The 25181-nt window shown below is 41.7% G+C and overlaps 1 long non-coding RNA gene across 1 annotated transcript; it reads left to right on the forward strand.

Moving 5' to 3' along the window:
• The first annotated feature begins 1851 nt into the window (after nt 1-1851).
• Nucleotides 1852-24540, forward strand: LOC132658404 (uncharacterized). Its single transcript, XR_009598030.1, has 2 exons — nt 1852-2042; nt 6883-24540. It is a non-coding gene; the product is annotated as an uncharacterized LOC132658404 (long non-coding RNA).
• The last annotated feature ends 641 nt before the right edge of the window (nt 24541-25181 follow it).

The following is a 25181-nucleotide window of genomic DNA, read 5'->3' on the forward strand; positions in this document are numbered from 1 at the left end:
ACTAGATAGTGATGACCAGAAAGCTTTTACCTAAAGTTACTCTTTTGCAGTTTACAAGAGGATTAGAAATTGGGTTGGCTGTGACATACCTGTTTTACATGGTTGCCATAGTACAAACCACTAACTTCACTTGGTTCTTTTGCACCTGGGTAAGGGTTTGTCAAGGAGCTTCCCTGGTGGCTCAGATGGTAAAGATTCCTCCTGCAATGCAGGAGAACTGGGTTTGATACCTGGGTTGGGAAGATCCTCTGAAGAAGGAAATGGCAACTCACTCCAGTGTTCTTGCCTGGAGGATCCCATGGACAGCCTCCTCTGTTACAGGCTGGCTGGTTACGGAGGAGGACTGGCTACAGTTCATGGGGTTGCAAAGGTGCAAAGGGTTAGACACGACTGAGCAACTAACATGTGAGCATGCACACACACACACACACACACACACACACACACACACACACACACACACAGGGGTATGTCATGAGGAGGTGGGAGGGAGCACAGACATATCCTGTTGCTAAACCAACTCCTGCTTTGCATCACCAGATCCTGTTCATAAGGAAGTGACGTTATAGTGCTGGAGGCAGTTGGACCTGTTGACCATGGTTTCCATCTGTTGGGACAATGCTTAAAATTCAGCAGCTATTATTCACTCTTTCTGATCCTCTGTAGAGGCACCTGGAACACAATCATGCCTTCCTCTGGGCTGTGTTTACTTGTTTTAAATTAATGACTGGGACCTAGTCCTTCAGCTCTGCACTGGTGAAGAACAGCAGAGAATGGAAATGAGAAGAAGGGTTTGCCCAGCTGGGTGGGTCCTTCCAGGACAGCAGACTAAGCCAGGTGAGAAGGAGGAGCTGGGCCATAAGAGATGTTAGGACTCATCGCTTCCCAGCACAGCCAGGATGGGTGTTTGTCTCGATGCCAGGTGCCATTCTGCTGAGTTGGGACATAATGGCTGGACACACCAGCCTGGGATAAAAGGAGAAGTACTCACATATATTGTGCCAACAGGGTGGTGGATGCATTAGCTTCTCTAGTCGCTGAATGGAATTCAGTCCTTTAGCCTTTCACCTTTCATGCAAATGACTAGGCTTATTCTTGCTTGAGGCAGCAAAAGTCTTTTGTTTCTATTATTATGGTCATTAAAATGTATAAAACATAGGAATAGTACTATAAGATGGGGTTTTAAGAGATAGTAAGGCGGAGTCTTTGCCATCCCCAAACTCTCATTATCCAGGGGTAGGAACAAAATATGAGCAAGAAATAGTATCACTGGGTAGCAAGGAGTGAGTGCTACCTGAACAGAATGGAAGATAAATGTTAATGGTGATCAGAGGAAGGAGACATGGCTTTACTAGAGTGGACATGACATAAAGCTTCAGGAAAGGGGTGGCATTGGGTTTGGGGTCTAAAGGACATCTAGGGGTGAGAGACATGGAGACGAGAGGTGGGTGGGGATGTCGGGCAGAGGAGATGGCTCAGGTAAAGGATTGGGGCTGGCGGACAGATACGCAAGAAGTAAAAATGGTGAATATCACAAAGGAAGAGTCAGAAAGCATGAGTGTGTGGGAACAAGGCACAGAAAAGTGAGAGATACGGTAAAATTGTGAAGAGAGATTATTGGAGGAATGATGATGTTGACCGAAGCATGGATTTCTGGAAGGATGATTGGGAGGAAAATGGTGACTTTGAGACCAGCTCAGATGAAGGAGGAAAATACAGATGAAGGTGACTATCCAGCTCAAGAGTGCAATCACTTGAGCAGGAGAATGTATGTGGAAGCTAGTGTCAAGGATCGTTAAAGTGATTGGACTGTGAGGTCTCCCATATGGAGCAGCAGGAAGCCATCCTCTCAGTCTTGCTTATGCTCACATGTTGGGTGGAAGGAGGAAGTGGCTGCAGTGAAAGACATGGGGTACTGGCCCCCGTGATAAGAGTGCCACGAGAAGGTTCACAACAGAAAAAGGAGAAGAAAATTTCAGGAAAATGGAGCCTTGTTTCCACCTTGACTGCCACAGAAAAGCCAGGAATGAGCCCTGAAAACGGTGAGTTCCCAGCACTGTGTAACTGCACAGGGCGGTTAGAAGTTAGCAGTGACTCGAGAGACCAGTTGTGATCAAGTCGGCTTGGTGGGTGTTTGGAGTGGGTGGTGATGAAATAAATACAGTGAGGATAAACCAGTGGTTTAAAAATTTGGCTGAACATCCTCATCACTTGGAGGGAACCTGAAAAATAAAATTCCTAGGCCCCACATCAGACCCTGTGATTCATATTTGTAGTGGTTGTACCTGGGAAACTGGTACAGATAGTTCAACTGCAGCCAGTCCACAGAGCATCATTTATGAACCACTGGTAGGTGATATGAGTTGAGAAATTGGATGCACTTGAGAGGAGAGGAGGGCTGAAGAAGTTTTCTTGGTAGTTTTGTATTCCTTTAATTTTATTTTTAGAATAGAGGAGATCTGAGCTCTTTTTCCAGGTCATAGGGGAGATAATCTGATTGAAGATACAAGAGAGATGGGAGATAAGAGATAGCCAAGGGTCCCCAGCTGTAGAAAATAAGCTGGGGTCCTCTGAGGCAGGTGGGTGCAGGGCAGCCTGGAGTGGGGAAGGTGGAGGAGATGGAGAGCCAAGGGAAAATTTGAGGACGTGAAAGGAAACCTCTGAATTCTTAAACTGATCCCAAATCAAGCTCTGCGTGTTCTTCAAAGATGGATTCAATTCGCCTAAGAATCTTGTTGAGTCCTTCCTAGCACTGTGTTGAGCAAATCACATGGGGCTTTCATCATGCCAGTTACACCCAGGAAAGGCAGGTTATGAAAGTTTAGAATTATGAAATGAGACAAGTTGTGCAGTTCAACACAAGCTTATCTTTTGAAAGTTTCTATTTCACAGCTTCCGTGGGAATGTGCTTTATATGACGTGTAACACCGAGTATTTAAGAGACCGGTGCTAAGTGGAAGAATTGTCCAAGGGCCTCTTACGGTCTCAGGCAGCATCTGAGAGTCCAGTTTTGGGGTTAGAAGGGAACATTGTGGATGCTATGCCCACAGAATCTGTTGAAAATGGGTTCTCAGCGTTGTGGCAGGAAGCATTGTGTCATGAATCATACCTCACACGTTTCTCTTGCTGGCTGCCTAGGCTCTGTGTGAAATCTGGGTCTGTAATCTACTCCTTCTATCATTTTCTACACTCTACCAAGAGTCAGCACAGTCCAGCCATCATCTGCACATTTTCTTTGCATCCTGTGAAGCACATCTCTAGTATTCTTATAATAGAAATTAACTTAGTGGGTCAGGTAGTGAATAAGAACCACTACACTCTTTTGAACTCATCATGTACATTTTATCTAGTACCTCCCTTTTAAATGTGTCTTGGGAAAATTTCTGTTTTAATATCCTATCACAATGAAATAATTATTTCGTATTGTGAAAGACAAGACAACACCAATATTATAGACTTTACACTTGATACCTGGAGAAGGAAATGGCAACCCACTCCAGTGTTCTTGCCTGGAGAATCCCAGGGACGGGGAAGCCTCATGGGCTGCCGTCTATGGGGTCGCATAGAGTCGGACACGACTGAAGCGACTTAGCAGCAGCAACAGCACACTTGATACCATTTTAAGGTATCTCAAGGCACTTCAACCTCATAATAGCACTGTTATATAGTTATTCAGATTCCCATTTTACAGATGAAAGAATTGAGGCTCAGAGGGGCAAGACATATTCCTCCAAAATGACATAGCTAACGAGTGGTGAGAAAGGGAATCCAACCTGTCTGTCTGACACCAATGCCAGAGCTCTTCAATCGTAAATGATGAAATAGATGGAAACATAGTTAATTAGAAGGGGAAGGCATCCTTGGGAGTTAAAACTACTTATGCTGGGTGCTCCTGATTTTTTCAGCACAGTCTTGGCTGGGCATTATTCAAAGACTCTCAGCTGAAGTGCCTGCTTAAGGGACACAGGTCATTTGCCTTCATCCTCAATGAAGATGGCTTTTAGAAAAGCCAGTTGGATGAACCACTGGAAGCCTGTGGTACCTTCTGTGAGTTCATAGAACATGAGAGTGAGGCAGAGACTGACTCTAATTTATCTCGGAGTGGATGGACAGGGAGCTTGTTCATTCATTCAAGAAATTGTCCTCATAGAGTGAACCTCTGTGTACCATGCCTTTATTTGTGTAGTGGAAACAAAAGTGTGAAGCATTAAGTCCTGGGAGGGGACACTGATAAGAAGCAAGAAGGACTGGGAGGGGAGTGATCATCTGTGACAGATAGAGGTACGGAGCAGGGCTCTAACCCAGACAGGGAGGTGAGTGGGAGGTGTTAGTTCCTGTGAACTGGAGTTAACCCCTTGACTGATGTAAGGCAAAACCCACGGAAGGCAGCCTTTCAGGATTCAAGGTAGGACGGAAGTGTGTTCCAGTGATGTTAACTCGTTTCTAGACTTGCATCTCCAGATGAGGACAAGACGAGGGCACTTGGCCATCCTCGCATCACCTTAAATACTCAAAACTGGACTTCTTGCACCTTCCCCTGCTCACCCTTACCCTAGTTTCTTATGACATTGGATATCTGGCCATTTTAGCCAACGACTACGGCTCCAAACCTCAAGCACTCCAAACCTCAATTCACCTTCCTTCCTCTATTCAGCCAATCTCCGGGTCCTTGAAATTCTTCTTTCATCACATTTCTCCTGTTGATTCCTAACTCTTCTTCGTGGCCACTGTTTTAGTTCAGTTCTCTATCACCTCAGGTTCTGATCTGTAGTAACTTCCTCCTTAATCTGCAAGACTCAACTTTTTCCTCTAATGTATTCAGCCAAGTAAATCAAAATGCCATTTTATTTCCTATATGCATCCACTAATTCACTCGGGTATTTATTGGGCACTACTCTCTGTCAGGCACTCTTCTATGACACAGAGATGAATATGACCCTATCAGGTCCCTTTCTTATTCCGTGATCCTCAGTTCCTTATATCAGCACAAGCTGGTCTCCCGCTCCATCCCTACATTTCTCTACACAGCCCCTCAGCTCTGGTCATTGCCCACTGTTCCCACCTGCTCATTGCTACCTCTGTAACTTTGTCATGCTCTACTCTACTCAAGGTCATCTCTCTTTCTACTCCACACATCTAACTCCTACTCACCCGTCAAAACCCAGATCAAATCTCATTTTCTTAATGAAGTCTTTCCTAACCATCTTACTTCAGGACCATTTCCTCTCTCCTATAATCCCACAGTATTTAAAGCCACCATTATTTTTGGAACTGCTACTTCACATACACATATGGATTCATTTTTATGCATGTCTAGTGGGGGGAAGAAAGGTTGCAATCTGGAACAGTTTATTGTAAAGGATTTAGTCACTCTGGGCGGCATGGTAGATGGAGACGCAAAATAGGCATCCGTTTGCCAAATGTAGTTTAAAATTCCTGTGGGTGGATCTTAGAGCCCAGATCTGCAGGCTGTGTGCCTGGCTTACCCACTTGGACCAAGTGCTGCTGTTCAGAATGGCCAAAACCCACAGAGGCCCAGTTCGTCTCTGCATCTGGCAATAATTCCAAGAATTTCTGGATTTGTCCTTCAGTGATTCTTCGCAGAGTTCTGTCAGCTAAAGAGGAATACTTTAGCAATATCTAATGTTTATTGAGTGCTTACTATGTGCTGGGCATTGCATTAAGTGCTTTATCCACATCGTCTTCTTCAGCCCTCACAGTAACCGTTAAGGTAGGACTATCACTTTCATTTCACATGTGAAGAAATGGAGGCTAAGAGAGATTTAATAACTCGTCCAATTTTACACAGCTGGTAGCAGTGTTAGTCAGAGGAATTCGGGCTTTTCTGTTTTTATTTTATTCTTGAATTTTAACCCTTCTATGCAATCCAGGGATGGGTATAAAAACTAGTAAGGTTACCTAAAGCCTTCCAATTTTCAGGTGAATGCTGGGACTCGTAATCTTTGTGGTCTAAGAAGCTTTGCATTGAAATGAGGATTATTTTAGAAACAACGTGGTTTTCCCACTGAAAAGATGTTTTGTCATATTCAGATTTAAAATAACTGCTGCCTCGTCATACTCCCATTCTATCCTGAAAGCCCAGCGCTGGACAACTCGGAAGATAGGGTGTGAAAGGGCAACTCATGAGAATGTTTTCTGGGAAAACTGATGGGTGAAAGACTTCCTGAGAAATTTCACACTGGGAGAGGAGTACTCTGCTCCGCTGTATTTCACGGCAGACCATGAAATCCTTCTTTGGGGCGTGTGTCCCTTGCCCTGTGTTTATAGTTGTCACTGGTTCAGGTGGCCTGAAATGCCTGATGTTGGAAGTACTTGCCATTTCAGATTCCCCATCGACCATGAAGGGTGAAAAGAGTCTCCTGATCTGTTTAAAATTTTATTTATTTATCCACTTATTTTTGGCTGTGCTGGGCTTTCTTCGCTTCATGGGCTTTCTCTAGTTATGGTGAGTGGGGGAGACTTTCTAGTTGCGATTCGTAGGCTTCTCACTGTGGAGCACAGACTCTGTGAGTGCAGGGGTCAGTAGTTGCAACTCGCTGGCTCTAGAGCATAAACTCAAGGGTTGTTGCCCATGGCTTTAGTTGCCCTGCAGCGTGTAAAATCTTCCAGGACCAGGGATCAAACCCATGTCTCCTTCACTGGCAGGCAGATTCTTTACCACTGAGCCATGAGAGAAGCCCTCTCCTAATCTTATAAAAATCTGAATCATATAGCTTAGAAAGACGGAGTTTGTATCCATTAACAGAGGGACAGATTTTTATGTTATTTTTTTAGTGTCAATTTGAATATGCAAACTTATGGAGATATTGGTTGCATCTTTTTTTAAAAAATGTGTTTTTGTTTTGTTTTATAAAAATCCAGATTTTGAGAAGCATATGTAGCTGAGATGAAGTGAGCCAACATTTTGGTCCAGGAAGAAAAGCAGAAAAGAAGAAGCTCTTGGTGATCCTGAATATTAAGTCTTTTCTTTGGAGTCAATTGTAATTTTTATGTCACTTCTTGTTACAGTAATAGCAGGCACATACATAATGAAGCATTATTAAAGGTGGACGAGTCCCTGAGAAAATCACCAGTGGTAAGAAGAATAAAAAATGCTTCACCAAAACAGCTTTTAAAATCTCCAGCATTTAAATTCTCCTGCTCTCTCAAAATTCAGCTTCCCTTAGAAGAATGCCTCCTATTTAAATTTTTTCTTAATAATGTGAAATATCAAATCACTTTTACTTTAATTTTTTTTTTCATTTTAAAATGAACTAAACCTCATCCTTCACATGTTTTCACAGTTAAGAGACTTATGATTACGTTGGGAAAATGTAATTTTGGTTATGTTTCCTTCAGAATTTGCTAATGTGGAAAAAGTATCTTTTAAAAAGATGTGATTTAATGAGAGTTCATTTTTCTTTTTCAGTTCCTCAGAAGATCAAAGCAAAATCGAATAGAATACCATTCTTTCCCAACTTGGGTTAGGTGTTAGGTAGTGCTGTTTGCTCTTACTCTTCAGTACAAGGGTGCTATTAATAGTTTAGAATATGTGACGTAAGGGCTATGCCAATTAAGAGTTACATTTGTTTGCTAGTAACAAAGATTTAGCTACAGTGCTTAAGAACATAAGGGTTTAATTTTCTCTTTTAAAAAATTATTTATTTATTTTTGGCTATGCTGGGGCTTCATTGCTGTGAGGGCTTTTATCTAGTTGTGGCAAGTGGGGGATACTCATCGTTGCCGTATGCAGGCTTCTCACTGCGGTGGCTTCTCTTAGTGGAGCATGGGTTTTAGGCACAGACTTTAGCAGTTGTGGCACTTGGGCTCAGTGGTTATGTCTCCTGGGTTCTAGAGCACAGGCTCAGTGGGCTTCATGGCTCCACCGTATGTGGGACCTTCCCCGACCAGAGATGGAACCCATATCTCCTGCGTTCACCATTGAGTCAACAGGGAAGCCTAAGGGTTCAGTTCTCTTAAACAAGAACACAGAGGTAAGGCAGTCATTGCTTAATACTGTAACTCCACAGTGCCATCAGGAATCCAGGCTCATTCTGTCTTTCTGCCCCACCACCCTTAGTTTGTGACTTTTACTGTCAAGGACTCCTCATGATTTAAGAAGGCTGCTGAAGCTCCAGTCATTACATATAAATTCTTATCAGGAAACAAAAGGGAAGACTTCTTGAAAAACATATTAATAGCTTTTACTTATATCCTGTTTGGAGAAGGAAATGGCAACCCACTCCAGTATTCTTGACTGGAAAATTCCACACAGAGAAGCCTGATGGGCTATAGTCCATGGGACTGCAAAGAGTTGGCCACGCCTAAGTGACTAAGCAGATATCCTCTTGGCCACTATGTAGCTAGTATGTAACATAGTGCACTGTAAAGTAATAGAATGTAATTTTTCGGTTTAGGCATATTACCCAAGCTTCTGTTAGTAAGGAATAAAGAGATAATGAATTGCCATCAAAAATCCCTGTCACAAGATCTGTGTTTTAGTCTGGCTATTATCTAGGATCAGCTGGACTATACAACAACAAGAAAGTAACCCTGGGATCTTGGTGACTTGTAACAAAGACATCTTTCTTACTCACAAAGCCTGATCTAAATAAGCCTCAGTGACTCTGAAGTGTGGCTCCCCTCCATGTGATGACTGCTGCCTTTTATGGCCCCTTCTTCTTAGCATATGGCTTCTGGGATGCTGAGATAAGGGGACATAAAACTGAAGGATCTCACAAGGGTTATTCACTGCGCCAGCATGGGAGTAACACACATCACTTCTGCTTACTGTCTTCTGGCCAAAACTAGTCATATAGTCGCTTCCAATTGCAGTGGGGCTAGGAAGTACCATCTTTCTACTACTCAGGAAGGATCCCATAGTGATGAGTTTGTCTATGCAGTTTAGTCCTATTTCCAAACTAAGCCATTTGGATTCAATAGGTCCTAGGCGATAGGATAGCCTGTTTTGCAGTAACCATTTATCAAGTGGTTACTATGTACCAAAGCCTGGTGTCACATGCTGAAGGCACAGATATGAAAAAGATGCAAATCCTCTTTCAAAGAATTTATTGACTAATAAAGAAGACATACACATCTGTGGAATAATAATGACAATAAAAGTAAAAAAAAATCAGGTGCTCTGGGAATTGAAAGTTGGGAGAATATCTTCTAGTTGATGCCTAGGGAAAGGTTTTTGGAGGAAATGATATTTAAACAAGTCCTTAAAAGATTAGCAGAATTAGCCTAGGTGATGTGGTCAATCAATAGTGTCTCTCTCAAGGAGTTTTCTGAATCAGTAGGAATGTTAGCCTGTAATTTCCATGGTGCCAGTGTCTAGCTATTCGATCTTCGACAAGTTTTTCCCTTTTGTAAGATGAAAGAATCTGATAAAATGCTCTCTATTGTTTGTTTCACGTCTAATACTCTGTGATTCTCCAATTCTTAAACCAACGTTCTAAAAGCCTAATGATGTGATTGTGGAACAAGTAGACAGTGAAACCTTCGAAACAGAAGTACAGTCAATGTTCTTTGACATACACTGGGAAAATAGAGAAATGTAGAGGAAAAGTCTAAATATCAGGTGATATCTATCTCATTCTCCTGTTTTATTGCAACTTCTTCCAGGATTTCTGGTGCACGGGTTTAAAGATTTCGTTTTGCTTTTTTTAATGTAGTTGCCAATTAGAGGATGGGTTATATTAAAGCAGTCCATAGTCAGTCTCTCAGTATGCTACTGCAAGCATTTTTTACCATGTTATTTAAAACTCTTTAGAAATAAGAGAAAATATGATAAAAATGATGTTTAGGTCCATTTCTATGCTTCCTTGTGGTAAGCTATTTAAAAGTCAGGTTTCCCTCATGTACTAGTGAAGCTTGTGTGCTGTGCTAAGTCATCAGCCATATCCGACTCTTTGTGACCCTGTGGACTGTAGCCCTCCAGGCTCCTCTGTCCGTGGGATTTTCCAAGCAAAAATACTGGAGTGGGTTACCATGTCTTCCTCCAGGGGATCTTCCCGACCCAGAGATCAAACTCATGTCTCTTGTGGCTCCAGAATTGGCAGGCTGTTTTTGTTTGTTTGTTTGTTTGTTTGTTTGTTTGTTTTACCACTAGTGACACCTGGGAAGCTCAGTGAAAATGAAATAATATTGTAGTAGCTTTAATCTTGTAATAGCAGACATTGGGTTGCTTTTATTACAGTTTGTTTGTTAAAAATTGTAACTCACATTTGTTGTACATGAATTACATGTCAGTAACTCTAACAAGTGCTTTGGAGAGACTATTGACTCACTGATCCCAGAATCAGATAGTGTAGATAAGAAACCTGCCATTTAGAGAGATTACATAACTTGCTTAAGGTCTCATAACTAGAAAGTGGCTGAACTGACATCCACACTTTCATTTCTGCATTTCGAGAGCCTGCATCGTACTATTGCACGGTACTGTCTGTCTCTGCTGCAAATGGCAAACCAAACTTGCTAGGTATAAGCAAAAAGGTGATGCGACTAAAGCTCAGAGGTAGCTCTCACTTCAGGAAGGCAGGAAACAGGTTTCCCTCTTGCCCACCTTGTTCTTGATCACTGTATCTTGGCTCTGCTCTGCTCTGTGTTTCCTTCACTTACCATTTCGTATTCGATGTGGTCACCTCTGGTACTTCTCACAGTTGGTGATTTGAGTGGCACGTTGTTGTTCAGTCACTCAACGTGTCCAATGACCCCACGGACTGCAAGTGTGCCAGGCTTCCCTGTCCTTCACCATCTCCTAGAGTTTGCTCAAACTCATGTCCGCTGCGTCAGTGATGACATCCAACCATCTCATCTTCTGTCATCCCATTCTCCTGCCTTCAATCTTTCCCAGCATCAGGGTCTTTTCCAATGAGTCAGTTCTTTGCATCAGGTGGCCAAAGTATTGGAGCTTCAGCATCAGTCCTTCTAATGAATGTTCAGGGTTGATTTCCTGAATAAAGGGCAAGAGAGCCTTCTTTTCCAAAGTTTTGTTAAAAATTCAGCAGTCAAGACTCATTGGGCCTCCCAGGAGGTGCTAGTGGTGAAGAGCTTGTAGGAGACCTAAGAGATGCCATTTCATCCCTGGGTCAGTAAGACCCCCTGGAGAAGGGAATGGCACCCCACTCCAGTGTTCCTGCCGGGAGAATCCCCATGGACAGAGGAGCCTGGCGAGCCACAGTCTATGGGGGTCACAAAAGAGTCGGTCGGACATGACTGAAGCTACTTAGTCTGCTGCAGAGTCCCATTGGTTTGGCTTTTCCATGTGGCCGTCCCTGGCTGAATCACATGTATAGGGTATAGAATGTTCTGACGTCCTGAGTATCAATCACAGAACCATCCTTTGAGCTGATGAGGACTGTCAGGGGCAAATTTTAGCTCTGTCCAAGAGGGACAAGAGGGGTGGATGGTCTTCAAAGTTCAACTCGGGCATTTTTGTCAAAAGAAGGCCAAATGGGTACTGGGCAGGCAAAACCAACCACTGCTCTCCACGCTGGCTTCCACAGCTTCTCCTCATGAAATTGTGTGAGTGTGTTTTTTTAAAGTTCCCCTGCCTCCAAAAGAGCTTATATTTTGCCATGTGGTGTTACCTCCCAAGAACACTTCACTTATGTCTTAGAAAAATAAATACACAGCCAATTTGCAGATTATACCTTCCTTAGTTCTGCTATAAATTATATGACTTGTTCTTGGCAAAGCCTGAAGTCAAAGCTGGCTTTTTCCCACCCCCTCACCAACTTGAAGCATGAATGGCATTCACTGAAGTTGTCTGCCCAGGGATGAATTTGCCCACCTGAAGGGGATAGCTAAATTTATGGGAAGAATGGCAACTTTTTAAATAGTTCCAAGCATCCCTTCCACTGTGAGAAGCTTATAGGCAAGTAGGAAATATTTTTTTCTTTTAAACTTGGGTCAAACCTTCACTCACAATATTTATAAAATTTGTGAATCTGGAAGAAACCCATTATGGTTACCTTCACCGCATTAAAATTCCAAAATTTTCTCAGTGTGTTCCACGTGGTTTGAGAACAGCATGATGTATAGAATTCCAGCAGGAGGAAAAGACAAAATCAGAAGTAAAAATGTCTGGGTTCTAGGTTTAACTCAGATTCTAACCAGCAGGGTGGTCTCAGATTGGTCCCATTGTGTCCCTGGTTCTTGGTTTCTTCTTTTGTAAATGAAGAATTCCGTTTATATGTGTTATGAAGTCCCAGATCAGCTATCCATTAGAAATACAATTCCCTGGGCCATTGGAACTATTCATGGGGGTTCATCAAGTCTCAGCTGATTGAGTCTTTTCAATATCGTTACACCAAATCCTTTTGGAGTTTCTATTCCTGGCTAGAATTAACCTGCTCTGTACTATTCTCTTCTTTACCTAAATAAGTTATATAGAGAATAACTATGTAAGGAAGTCTAGTAAATTTTATTTGGGGAGCTTTTAGATTTTAAGATTTTTCTTGTTATAACTGAAAGGCATCTAAAAATTTGGGAATTCTTGATCAAGCTTCATTCATTGAGTAAAACTTTCTTGATCTTCTTTAGTCTCAAGATGGAGAACGCAATGGCACCCCACTCCAGTACTCTTGCCTGGACAGTCCCATGGATGGAGGAGCCTGGTGGGCTGCAGGCCATGGGGTCGCAAAGAGTCGGACACGACTTCACTTTCACTTTTCACTTTCCTGCATTGGAGAAGGAAATGGCAACCCACTCCAGTGTTCTTGCCAGGGAAATCCCAGGGACGGCAGAGCCTGGTGGGCCGCTGTCTATGGGGCTGCACAGAGTCGGACACCACTGAAGCGACTTAGCAGCAGCAGCAGTCTCAAGAACCCTCTGGTCAAGGATTCTGTTGCTTGTTTGGTGCTGAGCAGGGCCACTATACTGATTCTTTCTGATTTGGGGAACAAAGTCTGCCAGGATTTCCTGCTATTTCCCACAATTAACATATTAAAAAAGTCTTGTCTATTAGGAAATGTGAGGAATGTGGTTCTCATATATGTTCATCTATCCACCATTTATTGAGTGCCTATTATCTGCCAGCTGCTGTGAGAGGAACAGATTTACTGACACAAATTCAAATAAATAGCCCTGGCAGATGAGGGCTTTTTTTTTAAGCACAGGAAACATAACTGAGAACTAATTTCTTTATGTCTGATTTGAGAAAATATAATTCCACTCATTGCTCCTAATTTTCCTGTTTCTTGTAGCCTTTTATACTTGTATATTCTTTTTCATTGAAATATAATTCATATAACATAAAAGTCAACTGTTTTAAATTGTGTACTTTGGTGGTTTTTAGTATAGTCCTTATGTTGTATAATTATAAAAACTATCTAATTCCAGAATATTTTCATCACCCTAAAAGGAAACCCCATACATACTAGCAGTTTTGAACCCCACCCCTTCATCCCTTGTCAACCACCAATCTATTTTTTGTCTTTATGGATTAGTCCATTCTGGGCTTTTCATGTTATGAAATCATACTGTGTGTGATCTGTCGTGTCCGGCTTTTTTCACTTAGCATAATGTTTTCAAGGTTCATCCATATTGTAGCTTATAACAGCACTTCATTTTTCATTGCCAAATGACATTTCACTATATGTTATATGGATATGCCATATTATCTTCATCCATTAACCATCTGATGGACTTTGGGGTCATTTATACTTTTTGGTTTTTATGAATAATGTTGATATGAACATTTGTTTATAACTCATTGTATGAATGAATATTTTCACTTCTCTTGGGTATATATCTAGGAGTAGAACTATTGGGTTATATGGTAATTCTACTTTTTAATTTTGTAAGAACCTACCAAGCTGTTTTTCCAAAGTGGCTGTACCATTTTACATCCCCATCAGTAACATACTTTTTTTTTACCTTTTTTTTTTTTTTGGATTGTCTTTAATAGAAACTATTTGTATTTGTGGGTTAGTAGTTTTCTTCCCAGTTTATTGGTGAGGGCAGTAGAGCAATAAATTGGAAAATGCCTTCTTGGGGCCCAGATCCTAGGTTTCTTCATTTATCCAGCATTCACCAATTCCCTGTTCTGTTCCCAGCGTTGTTCCCAGTTCTGTGGATGCAGAGATGAGCAAAATATGCTGTCTGTGAAGTATTGAATCGAGTCTGTGAAACTTCTGTTGAAATCTTTAAAATGGTAAAAGCTCCCATTCATGTGACTTGGTTTAGATGAATCTGCTCAGTCTTAAAGTGAAGTGAAGTCACTCAGTCGTGTCCAACTCTTTGCAACTCCATGGACGGTAACCCAGCAGGCTCCGTGGTCCATGGGATTTTCCAGGCAAGAATACTGGGGTGGGCTGCCATTTCCTTCTCCAGGGAATCTTCCCAACCCAGGGATCGAATCCGGGTCTCCTGCATTGCAGACAGACGCTTTACCGTCTGAGCCACTAGAGTCTTAAGGATGGACCTAAACAAATATCCCTTGATACTGGATGATTTTTGAATGATGTTCCTAGTATCCACGGTAAGCTATCAATTCATGTTTTCTTTTCTTAGTGGAGAAAATGTGTTAGCGTCTGGCATTTGGTGTGTCTCTGAGATGAACAATCTTATAGTGCAATCATCTAATCCCAGGAATTTGGGAATAAGTATATAACTTATGTTGAAAAGAATAACAATCCTGAACATGTGTATAGTTTTTCACCATTTCCAGAGCTGTTTTGTATATGTTACCATGTCTTTTCTGACTGCAATCCTGTGAAGTAGGCCAGGCAAACACACATTATTTCCATTTCATGGCTGGTCACTGAACCTCAGGGAAGCAGAGTAGTTGTGACCCTGGGTCACACGAATGAGCCAGAAGAAGACCCTTCACTAGAGCAGTCATTCCCAAATACTATTTCTTGGACTGGTGCCAGGAAGGGATAGAGTTCACTGATTCATGAGGAAGTGAGAAAAGTAAGGCAAAGTCGTGAGGTTTTCACATCACTAAATTTATTTGATTTTAAGAACTGTCTTTTAGTCTAAAATTAAGTATTGGCTTACAGAAAAACCCAAAGGAACATTTTGGCCAACCCAATACCTCTTATTTCTATATTAGTTAGTAAAATGTCTGTTTTCTTTATTGAATGTGGTGATGGTAGATAGCAACATTTCTGTAATTTTTATTTGAAAAAAAAAAAGTTGGTAATTTTCATTAGCAAAACTTTTTTTGTTGTTGTTTTTAAACTGTTTCATGAAATCTCCATAGCAGAGTCAGCCCTGGTCCAATGATTCCTGATTAATCACTTTATTACTTTCTCCTGGGCACCTTCTTCTAGTTAAAGTAGAAAATATATCCTTTTAGAGATGTAGCCATTTTTCCTATGTACCTATGTCATATGCAACTTTAGTACCTAGTCTCCTGGTTTTCAGCTAAACCCTCGTAGGCAATTATATATCAGAGATTCAAAGGCTGGTGGGACACCCACGCGGGCAGAATGACCTACTCAGTCTTCTGTTCTTGATTGTAGGTAAGTACGTCTTGTTGTTCAGTTTGTTAATTATTCTTGCTTTTTTCTTTTTGGCGGGAGGAGAGGAGGTTGGACAAGACATTTTTAGCAAAATGCAATTGACTGTATTTGAAAAGATGTAGTAATTATTCATTTGATGAATGGTTCTCCATCTGGTAGAAAGCAAGACTCAACCCGAACAGTATGTGTGACTTGCCTACATCACATACCAATGAGAGGAACTAGAAGTGGAAAGCCTTCTATTTCTAAATATTACTCATCTACTTCAAAATGTAATCGTGGGAACGACATGCAAATTACCAATGGAAAAAAATCCTCTTGACTCTTTAAAACACTGAGCAAAAAGATGTAGCAGGATTAAATCATCCTCAAGTCCCCTTGCTTGTTGCACTGGGTTTGTGGGCGGGGAGGGATTTCTGAGTACCAGATACCCCCTCTCCTAAAGGAGCCTTCCCCAAAGCCAGAAGACTTGCTCCAGCATTAGGGTTACTCACTCAAATACACCTGGAGAAAGAGTACTATGAAAAGTAAATCCTGGTTCTGTAAGGTGGGACTTTGGATTTATAAATATCCAAGAATGGCAGAGCTTCCACACCCCTCAAACTTTTGGACTAGAACCTATCTGTTCCTCTTGTTGCCCTTCAAGGATAGTGTTTATGTGTGTTATAACTCCCTTCTCACTCAATTCGCATAACAATCTTATAGGTAGGGATATTCTCATTCCCATTTTACAGATAAAGAGCCCAAGGCACAGAGAAGTTAAGAAACTTGCCCAAGGTCACACAGTGGCAAGGTCTGTATTTGAACCTGACAATTTAGCATCAGAGGTAGTCTGTGAGTGTGGTGCTGCTTTCTATGGCTAAGTGGTATTTTTTCACTTTTACCTAAATACAGCGTGTTTTCTTACATGAATAGTCAGTAATCTAAACTAGAAAATTAATTGAAAGTTTTCAGGGCACTTGGCTGGCTAGTAAATCCATTGCAAATGTAATAGAAAGACCAATGACTTTGAGGTTAAACAGTTGAACTCATTTTTTTCCCCCAAACTTTAAACTTTTATTTTGTATTTGGGTATAGCTGATAAAAAATGTCGTGGCAGTTTCAGGTGAATAGCAAAGGGACTCAGACATGCATGTGTATGTAACCTTTCTCCCCCCAAACTCTCTCCCATTCAGGCTGGCACATAACATTGTGAACTCACCTATTTTTCGCAGCCATTTTCTAACTGTGTTAACTTGTCTAGTTGGTTAACTTGAAAAGCCTCAACTTTCTCCTTTGTATACTAGCGATAATACTTCAATGACATGCCCCATGAAGAAGTCATGGTAGGATGAAGGACGTAGGTAAAGGTTCAGGAGGAGGATGGCGTGCAGCACACTCTACATGGAACACAAGTGTACACCCATTTCCCCCTCCCCCTCGCTCCTTCCCACTTCACCCTTTCTGCCACTCAAATGCTTAGGTAAGCTTGGTTAGTCCTCCATTGAAATGAATGGCCCCACATCTCCTGCAGCTTAATATGAAGGAAGGCGAGGGTAAATCCCATGAGAAGCTGCATAATATAGAAGAACTCAGAAAGGAAACAAGTGTCAAGTGTAACATTCTCTGAGGAGACCAGAAATACCATCAAGGTGAGAAAGTGGGTGTACAGAACCCTGAACTGTCCCCAGTGAGGGTTCATGCCAAAAGGAAGTGAAAAATTGAGATCAAAGGACAGACATTAGAAACTAGTCCCATCTCCCACATGCTCTTGAATGAAGAAGTAGAAGTGTGGGCTGGCAAGGCCACTCCTGTGTGATGTGATCCCACCAAAGGCCTCAAGAATCTACCCAGCCACCTGGGGCCTTCTTCAGATAACCTTTGAAGTGTACCAAGTTCAAGGAGATGCCCTTCATTCTCTAGTTTTGTTTTAAAAATGTGAATATGGATTATAATTCTTCCCATTCCTAAAATATGTATCATCATAGGGAAGGATGGCCTCGTATACTCAGAAGCTATATTGTCTTACCCCTCCTGGGCAAAAATAAATTTGTTTAGTAGTAACTAAATAGCAGAGGTGATACTTTGGAGAATCTGGTAATTAAAAAAAATCTTTTAATGCTCTATTTAAAAGGATAAGGCAACAATATTAAGGATAATTTTGAAAATAGGATTTAAAAAACTAACCAGGGTTCTGCCAACTTAAATTTCTATTTTAATTTCTATATACTAAAAAGTTTATATCATATATTTATTTCAGGTATTAGATTTTAGTCTTTTCATATATAGACATTTTGCATGATTTCAATCATAGGCTATATGCCATTAGGTATATCATAGGTTTAGAAATCTGCATCTATATTCTATACAATTGTCATTTTAATGGCTTAAGTGGGAAAGGATAGTATATGTTCCCGTTAGGAATGGGAAGAGAGTGACTCCCAGGCACAATTATAATGATGTGACATCATTTGGTGATTGATACTAGTTTTGCCCAATTATAGATAATGCTGAGGCACCAAAGAATGGTTATGGCTGTTAGAAACAGACCCAACTATAGTATTTTAAACACATAACAAAGAAAAAAAAAACAATGGAAGGCTGTTCAGTTCTGATGTTTGCAAGATGTCAGCGGCCAAGGCTATTTCTGTTTTTCTGCTTTGCCATTCTTTTTGCATGGCTTTCAAGTTCAAAGTTACAATAAGGCTGCTTGAATTACAGCTTTAATGTCTGAATTCCAGGCAAAAAGCTGGATGAAGAGAAAGGCAAAGGTGTCCCTTCCCCACCTTCACCATCCACTTCTTTTTAAAGAGCTTCCTTAAAGTTCCCTGTCGAAGAACCTCACGAATTGTGTGATTCTGGGTAAATCATGCAAACTCTTGGAGGTTTCATTTCTTCACTGATAAACCAACAGGAATAATTTCTACCGCTCAAACATATATGTGTGTTCGCTCAGTTATGTCAGACTCTTTGTGAGTCTTTGGACCGTGGCCCTCCAGGATCCTCTGTCCATAGGATTTTCCCGGCAAGAATACTGGAGTGGGTTGCCATTTTCTCCTCCAGGGGATCTTCCTGTCCCAGGGATCAAATCCATGTCTTCTAAGGCTCCTGCATTGCAGGTAGATTCTTTACCCATGGAGTGATTGAGGCTTCCCCTACTTTGCAAGGTGTATGTGAAAGAATACTGCAAATCCAAAAATGCTGTTTAAATGCAAGGACTAAATTAAAACAGTACTTGTGGTCCCATGCAGATTGCAATAGCTGCAATAGTTCATATTTCTGTGTTCTGGTTGCAGAAGAACACATGGCAATTATTTATGATCACTCCCTTTCCCCATCCTGAAGTATTTTTGAGACAGAGAGAAAGCAGAACTGGAGTGTGTTTGGTTCATGTCAGTGGGAAGTCTGAGGACTATGAGTCTCCAGACAGTGGTAGAAGTGATCAGACTCCAAAGCTGCTTCCTTACGCTTCCATGTCTTTGTCGTCTGGGAGATGGAATAGAAGGTTGGAAAAACCCTAAACTCAGAGGCTGAAAAAGTCCTAATGTAGTTCCTGGAGGACTAGCAGATCTCCAGGCCAAGTCTGCTGTGTGTGGCCCTGATCTTTGTGATTAAAATGGTAAGCTCCCTGAGGGCAGGAATTCTATCTCTGTGTTCCTTTGTATTCCAATTCTTGGAAACTAGAAGGACCTGGGTAAAAATCTATTTATTAATTCTAGCCCCACCTTGAAGACAGTCATTCTTACATGTGACTTATTTAAGCTCTTGTGCCACTTAACCTGTTATGATGAACTGGATCCACAAAGAACTAGGTGGGTTGAAGCATATTTTTGAATAAAAATAATTATAAGATAAATAAGCACTAGGGATAGAACATACATGATTAACACAATTAACAGTGCTGTATGTCATATATGAAAGTTGCTAAGAGAGTAAATCCTGAGTTCTTGTCACAAGAAAAAAATTTCTGTTCCTTTAACTTTGTGTCTACATGAGATGATAGATGTTCACTAAGCTTTACTGTGATACTTGTTTCATGATGTATGTGAATCAAACCACTATGCTATACACCTTGAACTTAGCACAGTGCTGTATGTCAATTATATTTCAGTAAAACTGGAGGGAAAAAAAAAAAGAGAAAGAAACAAGCAAGGCCAGAGGCATATTGCAACAACCAGGCAGAGTACTGATAGGTGCTCAGAATGAAAGCTGTGCAAACCTGGACACTGACGGGATGGTGGAGGAGGGCTGGTGCAGGGAACAAGAAGTGAAGACGACTTTGAGGTTTGAGCCTGGGTGATGGGAAGAATGGTTCTGTGACCAGAAAAAGGGAAGCTGGGGCTATGAGCTGGGCTGGGGGAGGGAAGATGAAGATGACGAGTTGAAAGTGCTGAATTTGAGATGCTTGGTGATGTGGTGTGCATATCAAGGAGTTAGGTGGAAATGTGTAGCTCAAAGGAGAGAGTAGGATACACATGAACAATAAAAGCACAGTGAGTCTGTTGCTTCGTGGAGTGTTGGCTGGAGTTCTCAGCAGTAGATGAACTTTGTGGGAAGGAGAGTGGAGCAGAGATTCCTTGCTTAGGGTCTGTGGGGAGGCTTGTGGGCTATGAACTCCTTAACATTTTAAGCAGAATGTTGCGTATTTGCAAAAGCCCGCAATTTTGTTGGCTTATTTATCCTAGACAAGGTTAAGAACCACTACTACATATAGAAAGAGGTGGACTGAGATGGTGCTTATGGAATTTATACATAGTTATTTCTGCCTAAAATAACCCAATCAACCTCTGCATTCCTGACTATCATCCCTCAGACTACAGTGGTTGTTGTCTTTACCACGGCATACTTTTAGATCAGGATTATTTTAAAATGTTTCTTCTTGCCAAGACAATTCAGTAGGGAAAGAATAGTCTTTAAAAAAAAAGGTCCTGAGATGACTAGATATCCACATGTGAAAGAATTAATCTGGACCCTCTTACACCGTACATGAAAGTTAACTCAAAATTGATCAAAGACCTAAATATAAGAGCTAGACTATCAAACTCTTAAAAGAAAAACACCTTGTAAGGTGTAAATCTTGAAACCTTGGATTTACACAGGGAATTCTTGGATTAGAATTATACTTAGATAGGTACCTTAAGCACAAGAAACCAAAGAATAAGTTGGGCTTTTGTAAAATTCAACCTTTGTGCTTCAAAGACACTGTCAAGGAAGTGAAAAGTCAACCCGCAGAATGGTAGATATTTGCAAGTCATATTGCAAAGATCTGATAAGGATCTCACACATCCAGAACATATAAAAAATTCTTACAACTCAACAATAAAAAGAAAAATAACCCACTTAGCAATAGCAAAGGACTTGAATAAATACTTCTCCAAATAAAACAATTAACCAATAAGCACATGAAAAAATACTCAATATCATTAGTTATCAGAGAAATTCAAATAAAAAACACGTGAGATACTACTCCATATTCACTGGTTTGGGTGATAATAATAATCAACAATGACAGATAACATGTTGGCAAGGAATCTTCATACCCTGCAGTTGAGTGTAGAAAAGGTACAGCCACTTTGGAAAAACAGTTTGGCAGTTCCTTACAAAGTTAGACAGAGTTACCATCAGCCAGTCAGTTCAGTCGCTCAGAAGTGTCCGACTCTTTGTGACCCCATGAACTGCAGCACACCAGGCCTCCCTGTCCATCACCAACTCCCAGAGTTCACTCAAACTCATGTCCATCGAGTCAGTGATGCCATCCAGCCATTTCATCCTCTGTCATCCCCTTCTCCTCCTGTCCCCAATCCCTCCCAGCCTCAGAGTCTTCTCCAATGAGTCAACTCTCCAACAATTCCACTCCTAGATATAAACCCAAGATAATTAAAAACGTATGTTCACAAGCTTGCACACAAATATTCACAGCAGCATTATTCATAATAGCTCCAAAGTGTAAACAACCCAAATGTTCATCAATTGATGAATGAATAGATAAAACATAATGTACTCATACAATCGAGTATATACTATTCAGCCATAAGGAAGAATGAAGTACTGATCTACGGTATGATATGCATGAATGTTGAAAATAATATAAGTGAAAGAAACTGTACATATTGTATGATTTTATTTAAATGAAATATCTAGGACAGACAAATCTGTTGAGACAAAAGGTGGATTAGTGATTGACAGAAGCTGGGGGAGGAGAAGAATAGGGAGTGATACCAATGGGTGGGTACCAGGTTTCTTTTGGGGTGATGGCAATGTTCTAGAATTGGTGATGGTGGCTGGGAATACAATAAAAATCATCAGTTGATTTTGTGATATGTGAAATTGTATCTCAGTAAAAAGTATTCGTAAGTTTTTTTTTTTTTCTGATTGTCTGATTGCTTTTTATGTGGGATGGAAAATAATATCCATTATCCAAAAAGAAGAAATTGCATGACCAAAGTCATAGGGATAGGAAAGTAAAGAGAGATTTTAAGGAATAGTCTATTTAGACGGAACATTGGTGTGTATCCGGAGGAGTCAGGAGATGAAACCCAAATGGTAAATTGGGGCCAGAGTAATCAAGTCAGCCAGTCTCCAAATGAGTCATGAGGACTTACTTGGTGCCAGCCACTCCTTTGAGTGCTTGAACAAAAAAGATCTGCTCCCTACACACAGAGGGCTCAGCTGTCTTGCTCTGGTGATAAGCAAATATTTAATTCAAATTCAATTAAGCAATTATAAGGGTGAGAAGGGCTGGAAGTTCAGAGTACTATGGAAACGTGATGGTGGGAATTCAGGGAAGTTATCGCAAGAAAGGGGAAGTTTAAGCTGAAGAGGATCTGACCTCCAGGCTAGCAGATTTTGACCAAACAAGTTGGAAACTGGTAGCCATTTAAAGGGGTCATGCCCCCAGGGAAGATAGGCGATTAGAGCAATGAGAGAGGAAGATGCAGCCAGTGGCGACAAATTTACCATGCAAGGCTCTTTGGGGTGCCAGTCTGGCCCCAAACACCCTGTACTGCCAGTAAAGCAGGGACAGGAAGAACATTTTTTCAACAGTGACCGTCTGTGAGCTGTATATAGAGGAGTGTCCTTCCAGATGTTGCTGGAGAAAGGGCACTGGTGACTGTTCATGGAAGCATGATGGGCTCGCACAGCAGATCCTTCTTCCTCCCTGCTGAAAGCAATTCATCAAGAGCCCTTCCTGGCTTTTTCTTTTTTTGGGTCAGGCAGATAGAAAAGTCATCATACAGCTTCATGTGCCTGGGTCACTTCTTTATCTTGAATTTGCTCCAATGGGAGTTGTGAAAATGAGCTGCTAGACCATGATGCATATATCCTTTGTGTGTGTGTGTGTGTGTGTGTGTGTGTGTACCATGTCAGGGAAAGCTGGAGAGCAGAGTTTTGAGAACAATACTGTGAAACAAATTCTCCCTCTCTCTTTGTATCTATAAATTCTCACTATCTATACATATTTATCTCTCAGTCTGTGTGGGAGGTGCTGGGGGACACAGATGTGGATGACATGTGGGCTGAACTCAGGGACTTCCTATCTATTGAGAGACATAGGTCAAACACAACTATAATGTGTACCAAGGACTATTGGAAATTGAGGGTGGGAGAGGCTAGTTCCAACAGATAGAGAGGGAAAAAAAAAAAATTTCATTGAGTGAGAATTCCCATGCCAACTTTAGACTGTAAGCTTCTTAAAGACAGAGGCTGACTATTTTTTTCCCCATTCACACTCCTGGGAGGCCCCTGAGCCGTTGATGGATTCAGCTGACTCACTGATAAGTCCTGCAGACTTTTGCTTCCTGGTTCCAGACCTGCGTGCTGGTCACTGACACCCTTTCTTTCATATTGCATAACTCTGTTTCTGGGGCTGGTACTTGTTAGGAGGTCTGCAGCAGTTCTTGTGTTTATTGAAAAAAAAGATACTAGTGAGAGGAAATTTGGTAATAATATAGCAAACATCCTGCCTGACCTTTACATTCTGCTTCTCTTCCCCCTCCAGCCCCATGTTGTCTTGCACACCATCACTGGAGGTCCTAAAGGCCTAGAACCATTACTTCTTGGGCAAATCTGTTTCTTGGACAGTTGGAGCTTGGCCTGTGGCCTGGCTACCGGCAGTTCTCTTTTTCTAGGATTGTGTATCCGGAAAGGAGAGCGACCTAGCCAGTTGGGGTGGGCACAGTGCTTTGAAAAGTGGGAGCTTGGGAATGAATCATCTAGTGGCCCCCCTGGTGAGTAGGAGCTTCCTCTTTCAGCCAGTAGGATGCAGAGATGTTAAGTCACCAGAGCCACTCCGTTGTACTGGTTGCTATTGGTTTCTTTTGTTTAAAAGAAAAAAAAAAAAAGGCAAAGTGGCAGTTTGCTAAAGAAGCTTTTGTTTGGTGGGAAAAGTGCTTCTACCTTAGACAGGAAAGGCGTCAGCAATGGCAGGAGGCGGTGCTCGGCAGTCTTCTCATGGAGCCATCTGGTGGTTCTTCACTGTAAGTGCTGAGCTTACATCCCTGTGGGCTGAGCTCCCTCGCCAGAGTTTCTCTCCTTGGAAAAATAGCCTCCCCAGCTCAGGGAAGAGACTCCTCTCCGTGACACTATACCCGATGGCTGCCCACTTTGATTTTTCTTCACTGTAGCTCTCAAGGGCCCACAGGACCTGTCCTGGGGCTTCCACCCTTCTCCTCCTATATCCAGACAGACCCCTCAAGCTCCAGGTCCCCTCAGCCCTTCTGTTCTTCCTGGGGCCCTTTGCATTCCCTTCTCTCTGCTCAGGTTGCCTTTCTCTAGCATCTTCTCAAGTCTGGCTTCTCTGTGCTCATAAATTAGCTCCGAGCTTTCCTTGCAGAGGTCTAGTGTGACTCCTCTCTTTAAAGCAGTCCTTGCACCAGGTCATTCTCCATCAATGATTCTTTGCCTTTTTTACTCATAGGCTATTTACTATAATCTAAAACGATCTCCTTCATTCATGGGCTTTCCCTTTGTTTATTGTCTGACTTAAGTCTGTTCGAGCAGACCCTTATCTGTTTCATCTGTTCTGAGAAAAACGCCTGACTTGTGTCGGGTGTTCAGTAAATACATGTGAAAAAAAAAAAAAAAAGAATGAAAATGAAGTCACAAAACATGGAAAGGTAGAAGCCAGAGAGCCTAGAGGGGTTGTCTGAGGTTATGCTGGACCCCTCCTCATTCGCTGCTGCTGCTGCTGCTAAGTCGCTTCAGTCGTGTCCGACTCTGTGTGACCCCATAGACGGCAGCCCACCAGGCTCCCCCGTCCCTGGGATTCTCCAGGCAAGAACACTGGAGTGGGCTGCCATTTCCTTCTCCAATGCATAAAAGTGAAAAGTGAAAGTCAAGTCGCTCGGTCTTGTCTGACTCTTCGAGACCCCGTGGACTGCAGCCTACCAGGCTCCTCTGTCCATGGGATTTTCCAGGCAAGAGTACTGGAGTGGGGTGCCATTGCCTTCTCCGTCCTCATTCGCTGCTTCTTTCCAAATCACAGTCTACTGGAGGGTCTATTGCATGGCTAGCATTCGTTTTTCTATGGGATTATACTTTGGCTGCCAGGAATTTGGTTCTTGCTCACCATCCAACCCTGCTCTCTCCTTATCTTGGTGCAGTTTTTCCTAATATATATTCACAAACTCTAATAGCTTTAACAGGGGTTGTATTTATAAGGGAAGGTTGTCTTCCATCTTTGAGGCGCCATGGTTTTTAGATATTTCCAAATATTCAATGTAAAAG

This window comes from Ovis aries, chromosome 22, assembly GCF_016772045.2.
Source record: "Ovis aries strain OAR_USU_Benz2616 breed Rambouillet chromosome 22, ARS-UI_Ramb_v3.0, whole genome shotgun sequence".
In the NCBI taxonomy this organism is placed as follows: domain Eukaryota; kingdom Metazoa; phylum Chordata; class Mammalia; order Artiodactyla; family Bovidae; genus Ovis; species Ovis aries.